This window comes from Cololabis saira, chromosome 5 (assembly GCF_033807715.1).
Source record: "Cololabis saira isolate AMF1-May2022 chromosome 5, fColSai1.1, whole genome shotgun sequence".
Lineage (NCBI taxonomy): Eukaryota > Metazoa > Chordata > Actinopteri > Beloniformes > Belonidae > Cololabis > Cololabis saira.
In genome coordinates, this window is record NC_084591.1 from 16808930 (window position 1) to 16822176 (window position 13247).

At 44.0% G+C, this 13247-nt stretch overlaps 1 protein-coding gene across 2 annotated transcripts in view; it reads right to left on the reverse strand.

The window, feature by feature from the left end:
* plxnb2b (plexin b2b) overlaps nt 1–13247 on the reverse strand; it is a 155369-nt gene that overhangs the window by 127349 nt on the left and 14773 nt on the right. The gene's annotated exons all lie outside the window — the stretch shown is intronic.

The window sequence follows — 13247 nt, forward strand, 5'->3', positions numbered from 1 at the left end:
GCCAGCAACACACCTGTTGTTCTGCAGTAGAAACACAAATTCACACAGAGTGGCAGTCTGAAGAGAGCTTACATACATGTGTGCACAATACCGAGACGAAGGCGAAACATCCCATTTCATTTCAGATTGGGTGGGGCTGTGTGAGGTGCTTTGGGACAGGCTGCGCTCAATGAGCCCTGACAGCAGCACAGTTTGGTATACGTGTGTGTTTGTCTCCATTATAAGAGTGTACATCCACTTGGGACATCTGCTTGCATCAGCTTTGCTATGTAAACCTCAGCCGTGCACTCCAGAGTGGGGGTAGCAGCTCCAAACATGCACTCCCCTCATTTCCCCTGCTCTCCGATTACGTGCTTCGACCAGGCTAAAGTAATGTTTGTGAGGTCTGCCGCCAGTGTTCCAATAACTACTGTCAGAGAGCTCGTATGCTTGGGTGGAGATGAGACACTGGTCCTTTATTCAAAACGAGCCAAGGATAAAAGATCAATGGCCCAATTCAAACTATGAATTGGAGGGAAAAGTTCACAAACATGCTAGAAGATTATGAGAGGGAGATGTATGAGTGGATGTGGAGGGGTTGCGGAGAGCAGAGCGGCATCTAGCTCATCTGGATGCTAGTGGCTTATTGATCGGTGGAGACACACAGCTCCTAGCCATTCATCACAGGCCACTCTCAGGTCCTTAGATAACTCCTATGATAGTGCCGTGCTGCCGAGCTGCTGCAACTGGCCACATCCATTATCCTACAAAGTAAGCCTGCAAGCCTGGGAACAGGCATGGAAAGGGCCGCGGGTGATATGGTAGAAGGAGGGCTAGGATGGAAATGGAAAAGAAACCTGTGGTTAAGAGCCCGTAGTTGAGGCTTGCCTGTACAAAGCCAGGAGCTGGTGCCGAAGGACTGGGGTTTTTGGGGGTTTCTTTTTTATGAAAAATAGTGCTCCGACAGCTACGAAAAAGATGAGAAACTCTGTTTACACCAGCAGGAGGAGAGAAAAAATGTGATGGTACTATTGTTTCCATTTCTTGGCCAAACAGTATTAGCAAAGCTGTTTTACAGCAGATAGCACACAAACCATCCGAGCGACAGGCAGCTCGGAAAACTGCTGAGTGGCTCTGTAAGTACGAGTGCGTAAAGAGAATTCCCCGACTGGGCAGGTGGAGTTTAGCCATAATGAGCCATGCAGGGAGAGAAAACAGTGCGGGCTAAAAAAAAAAAAAAAAGGAAAGAAGGGAGGAGGGCAGAAAGACAGAGAGTGATGGCAACGGGCTCACAGCCAGAGACAAGGCCCCAAAAGAGCAATTATTGAAGCTCTAGAGAAGGTGTGGCCCTAGCCCCCAGGCATGGTTTCAAACAGCACAGAGCCCTGGCAGACATGTACTCACAAGGACACCCAAACACACACAAAATTGCCTTATAAGAGAATCGCCTGACGAACACAGACAGACACTGACAAAACAGGAGATGAGTGAGAGCCAAAACGGGAAGAAGGCAAGCACGAGGTGGGAGTATTTTTAAACTGCGTTCAATCCAGTTTACAACATCAGCACCTTACATCCCCTCCGCATTTTCGTTGCAACATTCTGTTCTGGTCGCAACATGTTCCCGAACAGCTCACACTGGAACAAAAACTAAAACTCCAAGACTGTGGTCAGGGTGTGCAAAACTTTTAAGATCACTGTGCTCCATGTGGTGAGTGCTAAACAAAGCTGAACAGTCTGGACAGCCTCACACCACAGTGCCTGACACAAATACAAGATTTAAACCGTTTCTGAAGGCAACCGTTTTTGGCCTCATCAACACCACCTCGTATATCCCATCACCACCTCCACATCTTGAAGGAGAACAACAAGCTGAGAGGAACAAACATTAACGATTGGGCGGAAAAAAAGAAAGAAAGGATATGCAAACAGATACGGGGGAGGGGAAATTAAATTAAGAGAAAAGTTCTTGCGCACCGGTATGCACCATTGATTTCCTATTCTCTTGGAAACATTTAATGAGCTTAAATAGGAGCCTCGTTTGACACTGCCAGAGTGACTCGAAGAAGGCTCCCAGTGAGAGGAAATCGTTCAGAGGCTGTGACGGCTACCAGAGGGTGGGTAGCGGTAGAGACGAGATGCAGGAGGGGAGTGAATGTTTTTTATACCAAAAAAAGGAGACATGAGGAAGACAGATGTTGGATTATTCTTGGGAAATGGTCCATGGCTAGCTTTACTTGCCTAGTCCTGAATGAGTAGGGAAACATGAGGGATAAGGGAGATTAGAGTGGGGGAGGCAGATGTTGGAAGAGACTTAAGATTTTCAAAATTCAACTGAGCTGCCTAGTTATGTAGATGTTTTTGAACAACAGGCGCTCATTATAACCCAACAATGTCCATAATGATTGACAGTTACCGCTCCGCTGAGGTGTTTCACCTCATTACTTCTTAGATGATCTACTTACGGGACATGCACGAGGTGCATCTGTTTGGCAGCCATCTTGAATTTTTCTGTTTTGTTTTGTTTTACCCTTCCTGCTCCCTTTTCTCCCTCTATTGGCAGGAGAATTATCGTCACTTCCGAGAGCAAAGTCCACAGGCGCTTCACTGCTCTCTGCTGCTGATGAGGGCCCCACTGGGAACCATCAGTAGCCGTTTTATGAAGCTGTCTGGCAGAGTGAATGCACTCAGCGTCCCACCACCTTTTGCAGGCAATCACGGTAACAGAAGTGGAGTCAGGCATGGCTGTACACTGGCACCACAGAGGGGTGAGGACCTCCATCACTGACTATTGTCTTCTAAGTGTGTTTAACAACTTCCTTAATTCCAGCTAAAACTGAGACCACAATTTACCTCCAGAGATGTACTTGTAATGTACTGCACATCAAGAATACACATTACCGAACATCTAGCATACATGCTGACACAAGACTGCCAGATAGGAAATTTGAAAAAAAAAGGCTAAATTCTGGACACTTAACTAATAAAATATGTGGCCAAATGAGGGTTTACATCTATAATTAAGAAAATTATGTGCAGATGTCAAAATTTACATTTCCATCTATCCGTTAGGACTGCACGATTCTGGACAAAATGAGAATCACGATTTTTTTGCTTAGAATTGAGATCACGATTCTCTCACGATTTTTTTCCAATATAAAATTTATTGCACTTATTACTTTAACTTTGCAACAGCTGAACAAAAATATAATAACAATAAACATCTCTTGTCTTCTTTACACAAACCTTTGAATAATAAAGACTGGCATCAACTTTGTAACATCTGACATTGAACATAAAAACAATAAAAATCAAAAAAAAATATTTTTTTTTTTTTAATTTTTAAATCGTCGTCATTTGGAAATGAGATTGCGTTCAAGCATGAATCGAGATCGGGATTTTTTAACGATTAATCGTGCAGCCCTACTATCCGTCTTCTCGTGTTTATCTGGGGCTAGGTTGCAGGGGCAGTAGCTCAAGCAGGGAAGCCCAGATTTTCCTCTTCCCAGCCACTTTGTCCAGCTCTTCTGGGGAGATCCCAAGGCATCCCCAGGCCAACTGAGAAATAGTCCCTCGAGCGTGTCCCTAGGTCTTCCCCGAGGTCTCCGGCGAAAATGCTGGAAAACTGCACAAGGTATGCCAGGAGGCATCCTAACCAGATGTGTGAGCCACCCCATCTGGCACCTCTCGATGCGGAGGAACATCTATTCTACTCTAAAGCCCTCCCGGATGACTGAGAAATTTACATTTCAGAATTTACAAACACTAAAATGCAAAGAGGAAATAAGGATAAGCCTTGGTTTATTTACACTGCATCAGAGTTGACTTCTGCTAGATTAAACCAATGGGCTGGATACACAACATACAATTTTCAAATCTTAATTTTTTTTAAAGATGGGAGACCAGAGTCATAAGCACAGCCTCAGCCCATTTTTTACATTATAATCCTCTGAACACACGCACACACACACACTAGACAATTCAAACAGATTGTGAGTCCACGTACCTATCAGTTGTAGTACTAATGCGACAGCGGAGACTCAACAAACATTAGATCTCACAGAAACTCAGTGTGATCAAACGTGGCCTCTGAAGAAAAACAGATATGACTCCAGTCCATCTGAAGTCCATCTTGTTTGGTTGTGTCCGGTTTCATTCACTGGCACATTTAAGGCTATGTAAATATAGGTCTGGAGGCTGATGCACACCTAAAAAAAGACTTGGTGAAACAGGTGCGTTGGAGTAGGTAGGAGTGAATCAAGGAAAAAAAGGGGTCTCCCGCACACTGTAAAGTCAAATGCAAAAAACTTTAATAGGGTAAACAAATAAGCAACGTTTCGGTCCACAGGACCTTTCTCAAGTGAATATCAAATATGTCTGATATTTACATTTGGGAGAAGTTGCATTGACTGCACACACTTGAGGATTATTTAGATAAACAATCAGTAGCTTTAAATCTGGCCATGCCCCCCATTGTGGGGGTTCAAAAGCCGGCTCAAAGTTTGTGCCGTGTAATTAGCTTAAGATATTGATTCTTGGCTTAGACCCGTTGTTATTAGTATTTCTAATATATTATAGCATTCATACATGTTGTTGGCGCTGCTACGTTGTTCAGCGTAAATATTTAATGTTCCTGTGAATGCTTTTAACTCAAACATTTCTTCTGGTTTGTCTATCTTATATCAAAGGGATCAAAAAAACAACAGCCAAGTCTTCAGTTCATGACCTATATTTTCCTACTTGAAACTTGGACTCAGTTGCTTGTCGAGCAGCTGGTTTCCACCACCTCTGAGCCTAGATCCAGACAGACACACGGTAAGCAGCTTCAGATGATGGTGTTTTACAAGTCTGGCAGCAGTGCTGAGGCCATGTTTCGATGGGCCTCCAAGTGTGACTTGCAGGAAATTTATGCTGAGGGAGAATTTTTCCCGTTCCTTTTTTTTTTTCTGTAGAAAATGCATCTTGAGCTGAAACAATCACGTGATCCTCTGGTGATTAATTATGGTAAAAGCAAAACTAACCGCTTGAGAGTTCACAGTCTTTCTCGGAAAAATTCCAGTAGAGGCAGACAGGCATGCACTCCCACACATAAATACCAAATACAGGAAAGTGGAAGAGACCAACAGTCGGAAAAGAACAACAACTTTAAGAATAAGTGTTTGATTCCCCCAGAGTGCTTTGTCCCCAACTGTCACTACTGCCATCCTTACTCAACACAGCACAGGCAAGACATAATCTTTCACCGGAGACTGCCTTTGCTCTCAGTAGGAATCCATAGGTCATCATCTATAGGACACTGTGGTCCATTCTCCAAATCATTTACACTGGCCTATATATAGCCCAGAGAGAGAAGGTCATTATTGAAACAGAAAGCTATATTTCATAATTGCACCACCACGCTTCTATCCCCTCAGTGAAATTGGCTCTCCAGAATATATTCCCTCTCACTCTTTTCCATCTCTCTTTATCTCCCTCTTGTCTGGTAGAGAGGGTGATTTTGACAGGCCGACTGTCTCTCCTGATGCAATAACCACCCTCCATTTGTATCTGAGGAGTGTGCATTAACTAGACAGCGTAATCAGCCCGCACAGGAAAGGCAGCAAGCCGCACCAACCGACTGCTTTTTACCACTCTAAGCTATAACAGCTTGCCATTAGGCCACAATTAGTCCAGCTCATTCGGGGAGGAAAAGAAAAAAAAAAAAAAAACGTCCAAAGTCCTCTGGGCAGCAAAGTCGATGCGAGACTTTGCGCAAGTCCATTGTTGCAATGGACGCTCAGGAGAGATAATCTTATTCGGTCAAACTTGATGGTGAATGTATGGGGACATGAGTAAAGGGTCTATAAAAGCCCCTTTTACCACCAGCGAACAATGCCTCTATCAAAGCAATATTATGGACATGTTCAAGTGGAAGATTTTTCTAGTCGGGACTCTAAATGATTAATGGCCCACGATTACATAGTGCCTTATCCAAGTTCTAGAAAGTGCTTCTTAATGTGTTTTTGATACATACATTCACACAAACATAAAAATGCTTGTTTTATATTTGCATTCTGTATACAGTATACAGCCCTCTTGTCTCAACAATCAAATCCAAATGAGCTTATCAGAGAACACTTTCAGGTTCAGCTTGAGGACACTTCAACGAATGGACGGGCTGAGGCTCAAAGCATGAGCACCTTACCACCTCTACCAATTTTAACCAAATTGAGCCAAGTAAGAAAACCGCGACGTAGACAGCAACCGTAACCCAAATAAGGAAATAAAATGAAGAGTATTGGGATCATAGCCACATTACTGAGTACATTCCAAACATGTTAACACTTTCATCACAATTTCATGTCCTGTTCAACTTTCTGAAGCACCTAACAGTCTGTGCAAGTTTTGCAAAATCAGGAACAAAAACGCACAAGGGTATAAAAGGCATCATGACAGACAATTACATCAGATGCTGTGGCATAAAATTTGAGAAGGGAAAGCAATATAAATATAATATATATATATATATATATATATATATATATATACATACATATACATACATACACACACACACACACACACGCAAGTAACACTTTGTCTCCACTTGCTTCCATGCACTCGAGATATGTCTTGACATTGTTGTCAACCCCTCCTTCTGGTGTTTTGTGGAGCATTATTCATCTCACGCACCAAGCACCAACCATTTAGCTTCCAGGTTGAGTCTCATGCGGAAGTACGATTGGAGTTCCTCGTCTGGCTCCAAAAGAGAGTCAATCTCCATTGACTCCCATGTAAAAATGTCCAACTTTAGAATGGAAATAAACATTTACAGCGTGGTTCAAAAACCTATTTCGGGGTCATTCGGTTTATTTCAGAGCCATGACAACTCTGAGACTGGTAAATTTTTTGGTACTACACCTGGACAATTTCTAATATGATTGATTGACAGTCGGTTCAGCCAATGGCTTGGCACTTTCACTTCCTCATTTCTGATCTTCGTACTACGTAAATTCGTACTACCACACTGAGCAAAGCTTACGGTGGGTACGTTCCCGTCAGCCTTCCAAGTAAATTGGCTATGTCCCGTGCCAAGTAAAAATGGGCTTCAAAAACCGCTCTTCAGAAACCAATGAGACTGGTGACTTGCCTTTGTCCATTGTTTTTACAGTCTATGATTACCATCCTTCACGTCAAGTGTAGGCCACTATAAAAGTAGTTTATCTCCTATGGTAGCAACAAGTTACCTTATGAAATGTGGGCAACATACTCGGCATAAGCAACACTCAGCTCATGTATAAAGACGTGTTTTTCCTTGCGCTGAGAACAGGATAAAGTGGATTTGAATTGTTTGACAATATAAACAATAAGAGCCCTCCAAACCCCCACTATCACCAAACATTCACACACACACACAGCAATACCAATGAAAAATTCAACAGGAGCCAAACATGGTAGATGGAACTGAAAGTGAAACTGAATTAGAAATGAAATGGGGAAATAAAAAATTGAGGTAGTAATATCTTTGCACAATAAGGAAAAGGGAAGAAGAAGAGGAAGAAAAAGGAATAATAATAATTAAAAACACATAAGATTCTTCTGCTGTCAGCTAACAATAAAAAAATACTATAAAAGTCAAAGGCTTTAATAGAAAACTATAGAACAGTTATATGCTAAATTAAGTACTGGGAAACTCAGTTAATAGCCATATTAAAAACAGCTATGCTCTTTACCATGGAAAACAAGAATATAAAATGTATATGCTAAAAGTAACTCTTATTTGTCAATAAAATTGGATTATTACTTTCCCTGTAAATGCAGCCAATGTAAGGGCAAGGAACTGACTTGTAGGAGTAGCTATGTATGTATGTGTACAAACAAAGGAAGGTATGTGTTTACACACACACACACACACACACACACACAGTAGGGATGGGCGGTACGGACTAAAAAAATGTATCACGATAATTTCTGGCATTTATCCCGATAACGATAAAAAAAAATACCAATACAAAAAGTGTCATCAAAGGGAATCTTTCTTCCTTCTCTTCCTTCCTTTCTTTCAGGCTCGCTCCTTCCTTCCTTCCTTCCTTTCTTTCAGGCTCGCTCCTTCCTTCCTTTCTTTCAGGCTCGCTCCTTCCTTCCTTCCTTTCAGGCTCGCTCGCTCCTTCCTTCCTTTCAGGCTCGCTCGCTCCTTCCTTCCTTTCAGGCTCGCTCGCTCCTTCCTTCCTTTCAGGCTCGCTCGCTCCTTCCTTCCTTTCAGGCTCGCTCGCTCCTTCCTTCCTTTCAGGCTCGCTCGCTCGCTCCTTCCTTCCTTTCAGGCTCGCTCGCTCGCTCCTTCCTTCCTTTCAGGCTCGCTCGCTCGCTCCTTCCTTCCTTCCTTCCTTTCAGGCTCGCTCGCTCGCTCCTTCCTTCCTTCCTTCCTTTCAGGCTCGCTCGCTCGCTCCTTCCTTCCTTCCTTCCTTTCAGGCTCGCTCGCTCGCTCCTTCCTTCCTTCCTTCCTTTCAGGCTCGCTCGCTCGCTCCTTCCTTCCTTCCTTCCTTTCAGGCTCGCTCGCTCGCTCCTTCCTTCCTTCCTTCCTTTCAGGCTCGCTCGCTCGCTCCTTCCTTCCTTCCTTCCTTTCAGGCTCGCTCGCTCGCTCCTTCCTTCCTTCCTTCCTTTCAGGCTCGCTCGCTCGCTCCTTCCTTCCTTCCTTCCTTTCAGGCTCGCTCGCTCGCTCCTTCCTTCCTTCCTTCCTTTCAGGCTCGCTCGCTCGCTCCTTCCTTCCTTCCTTCCTTTCAGGCTCGCTCGCTCGCTCCTTCCTTCCTTCCTTCCTTTCAGGCTCGCTCGCTCGCTCCTTCCTTCCTTCCTTCCTTTCAGGCTCGCTCGCTCGCTCCTTCCTTCCTTCCTTCCTTTCAGGCTCGCTCGCTCGCTCCTTCCTTCCTTCCTTCCTTTCAGGCTCGCTCCTTCCTTCCTTCCTTCCTTCCTTCCTTCCTTCCTTCCTTCCTTCCTTCCTTCCTTCCTTCCTTCCTTCCTTCCTTCCTTCCTTCCTTCCTTCCTTCCTTCCTTCCTTCCTTCCTTCCTTCCTTCCTTCCTTCCTTCCTTCCTTCCTTCCTTCCTTCCTTCCTTCCTTCCTTCCTTCCTTCCTTCCTTCCTTCCTTCCTTCCTTCCTTCCTTCCTTCCTTCCTTCCTTCCTTCCTTCCTTCCTTCCTTCCTTCCTTCCTTCCTTCCTTCCTTCCTTCCTTCCTTCCTTCCTTCCTTCCTTCCTTCCTTCCTTCCTTCCTTCCTTCCTTCCTTCCTTCCTTCCTTCCTTCCTTCCTTCCTTCCTTCCTTCCTTCCTTCCTTCCTTCCTTCCTTCCTTCCTTCCTTCCTTCCTTCCTTCCTTCCTTCCTTCCTTCCTTCCTTCCTTCCTTCCTTCCTTCCTTCCTTCCTTCCTTCCTTCCTTCCTTCCTTCCTTCCTTCCTTCCTTCCTTCCTTCCTTCCTTCCTTCCTTCCTTCCTTCCTTCCTTCCTTCCTTCCTTCCTTCCTTCCTTCCTTCCTTCCTTCCTTCCTTCCTTCCTTCCTTCCTTCCTTCCTTCCTTCCTTCCTTCCTTCCTTCCTTCCTGACAAATTCTTACCGTGGGGAATTTTTATGACGGTTTATCGTGAACGGTAAAATATCGCCCATTCCTAACACACACCTTTTTTGGCCTGTGCTTGAGGGCATATATCTGGGTGTCTGAAGTTGGAGCCATCTTAGTCTTAAAAAAAAAAATTCAGTGATATCTACATATCTGTCCCCGCACAACTTTTAATCAAACCGCCTTCACTGAGGTAGGAGTACACAATTTTTTCCAAAGAAGTACAGCCTGCTGAAAAGTAGGGTGAAGCTCAGTTGAGCGTATCTCTCAACCCACTAAAATGACCCGATACAAAAAAGGTGTGAAGAGGTGGTTGAAAAATAAGCTTTTGTAGTGCATGTCTGTGGTACTGTGACCAAACTATGACAGACATTTTATTAATACCTCAGGAAATTGTGTCAACTTGTGAAGAGAAGAAAAAAAAACAAGAAAAGAAAGGGGAACAATGCCTTCCTTAATGTGTTGATTCAGAAGCGAATGCAGTTGCACAATACTGGACAGCTAACTTTAGTATTTACAAACAAACATAACCCTATGCCTAGGGACTTTGGAACAATACAATGATATGTGTGTCCCTGTAGTCATTTGTGACATGCTGGCAGTGGGCAGACAGCGATAAGGCTTTGGATCGGTGGAAGCTGACACACTGTGATTATCTCCAGCTGCTGAAATTGACCATCTATCAGTCCAGATGACCGGGAGGACAGGGGCAGGCTGCCTCAATTGTTGTCCAAGACACGACTTTTATGATTTTCTGACCTCAGAATAAATGAGAGGAAAAGAAAAACACGTGTCAAGTGTTCACAATGTGTTGTCATTCTTGCAATTTTCTTCATTGTAATTTAGATTTCACAAAGTGCATTGTGTCAAAAAGTCAGAGGTACGTTCTGACAGTACATATGTTCTCATACCTAGTCTTTACAGATAATCTGAAACTACCACCTGACTTTCGCGGACTCACTCTCAAGTCCTAGTATGTTTTCCTGGCCCTCTCCACCTTCTTCCCTTCTCCTCATGCTGCATGTTCTGGACCTGAAACCAAGGCACCAGATCTGAGTGAGAGAGAAAGGCTGACAATGTCAATAAGCACATTCTTTCTGCTGACTGCCATCTGGAAATGGAAAGGTAGATAAACAATAACATGAGCCGAATCCCATCTCCTTCCCAAAGCCTCTGCAGACACACACTCGCCACAATGCCGTTGCCACCGATCCCGTGCCACGTGCCAGGCATTGTCAGGGATTGGGTCTTATCAATCGTTGGCCAGATACTGAGCAGAAGCGTGAGGCAAACAAAGGGAAGGGGAGAGAACAAAAATGGAGGAGAGTTGCAAGCAACAATGAGAAACACAAATGAGAAAATGGCTGGGAGCCACACATCCACACAGCCTGGACCGGCTCCATTTAATCTGGTCAAGTCTGCCCCGAAAATCAAAGCATTTTCCCCAGAGAGCTGAGTCAAGACAGCCAATCCCACCCAGAAAGGAAGTTGCTGCGGAATTGAACGAGACAATATGGAGTTACACAGTATTGTGCAGGAGTGCATAACATTACAGCTGGATAACTCTGCTTCATCTTAAGTCCATTTGGACTCACTCAAATTGTAAGGAGAGCTTGAGGCCAACTTTAGCCATGTTCCCAATTCTTTTGAATACCAAGCTATATATTCTGGCATTCGACATATAACAGAAGTATTGGATCTCTTTATTATAGCCTTTGGTGTTTTTATTCTTTGTACAAAGTAAGACGGTACAATACTAAAGCAAAAAAGTTCAATATTTATCAGGAGCAAAACCTGAAAGAGCATCTAAAGAAAATGCCCCCAGGAAGTTCTGCACCTCCTGGAACCACCTTGTCTTGGAAATGAGCTCAGCAAGACCCGAGTACGATTAGAGCGACAGTCCAAGACCACAGAGGGGATAACACGAATGGACATGGACAAAATGAAGAGACTTTGACAGCTCTCCCTCGGGCTGCAGCATGAGGAGCTGCACCTGTGTGCACTCAGCTCAGCTCAGTTTGGTTTCCATCTCTTCAGACTCCCCATCACCTCAAACACACACATGCAACTGTTTCTGCAGCTCTCCTGGCACTGTGAGAACCACAGGAGAGAGGTATCAGGTGGCTGAAGCAAGTAGATGGAAAGCAAAGACCTGGGAGGGGGGTGACAAATGAGTCCCGTCAGGTACCATTCACACATGCGAAGAGATGGAAGGGTTAGAGGGAGAGGATAGGTTGAGGGGAGGAGAGGGTGCATGTCAGCTCACGTCAGTTCATCAGCGAAAATCCCCTGCCCTGATTAGAAAACACTACATTCAGAGGGAGAAACAGATGAGTGGGTCCGTTTGCTCCAGAAGACTGCTAACTGATCCTGACTGAGAAAACAACAAAACAGAGCTTCTGTCTCTCTGGCTGGAATTCTCATTACAATGGCTCGGAACAAAAAAGACAGAGGGTGAACCTCAGAAGAGGTCAAGAGCCAAGCAAATTGGATCAGACAAATTACATTAAATGACAAAATAAAAAGACTGACAAACAAGCAGACATTCAAAAAAAAAAAAAAGGTGAGAGGAAAGGGAAAAATAAGTGAATAAGGCTGACAGAGAGCAAAAGTATGCACAGCACAGGATGAAATGCACGTCAGCTTGTCCGTGCATGCAGAGAAGACAGGAACTTCTTTGCAACCAGCTTGAGAAAATGAAAAAGGAGAACAAATGAATCTAAACTAATTTCACCAAATGAACACAAAATCCCTCAGCTGTATTGAGACTTTGATAAATGCCCACTTTCTCAGCTGTTATTAAACACCAGCGAGACTGGTGGACTCTTCTGCCAGCCATAACTAATTAAAACCAGGCAGATGTGTCTGGACAGTGGTGCACCACACATTCACAGTGTTACACACACGCATGCGTGCTTGCATTCACACAAACACGCCCTAAATGAGCGTCCGCAGACTAATCAGAGCTAGCTGATGAGCCGTCACACAGCTAACTCGACCAGGTGATTATAAATCAACAACATTTCGGCTTCAGCTTTTAATAATGGCACATCTGACCTGAGTAACGTTTTGTCCGCCTATGGCAACAGATAGACGCCTTTCCCCAGGTGCCTTATTATCCCATACAAAACTAGCCAGCACGTTTTTTATCTGTATTCCCTACCTTCTGTGGTGCAGGTGATGATGAAAGTTAGAGCAAAATGTGACCAATTAATCTTTTTATGTGCACGTGTTCCAGCTTTTTTTAGGTCTGCATCTTGAGCAGTATGAAACTGCAGCTGTATTGAGGCCTGCTAATGCTTTCACACTCTTCTTCATCTTTACATTTCATTCTCATACTCTGTGAGAAAACAGCTGGGCCTCTTTTTTTGGCAAAAGCTATCATTACACCAGCCTACGGGCATGAAAGCTGCTCTCCAAATTGCTGATGGAAGCCCCGCTAGAGCTGGAGATGAGATAGCTTTTGGAGCATGTTTTAGGGAGGGTGTATTTTTGGGTAGTGTGGTGCTTTTAGAGTCAAATAGCCATACAAACAAACATGTACTGTATAGGGACAGAGGTCATAAAGCTATGCAAGCAAGTCCCAGTGTTTTATCTTAATTTAGGCTCTTGGTTTAATTCCTTTATAAGCAAACCCATGTTGGGTCATATAAACCAACAGCTCTCTCACAGGCTAAAAAAAAGGAAAAA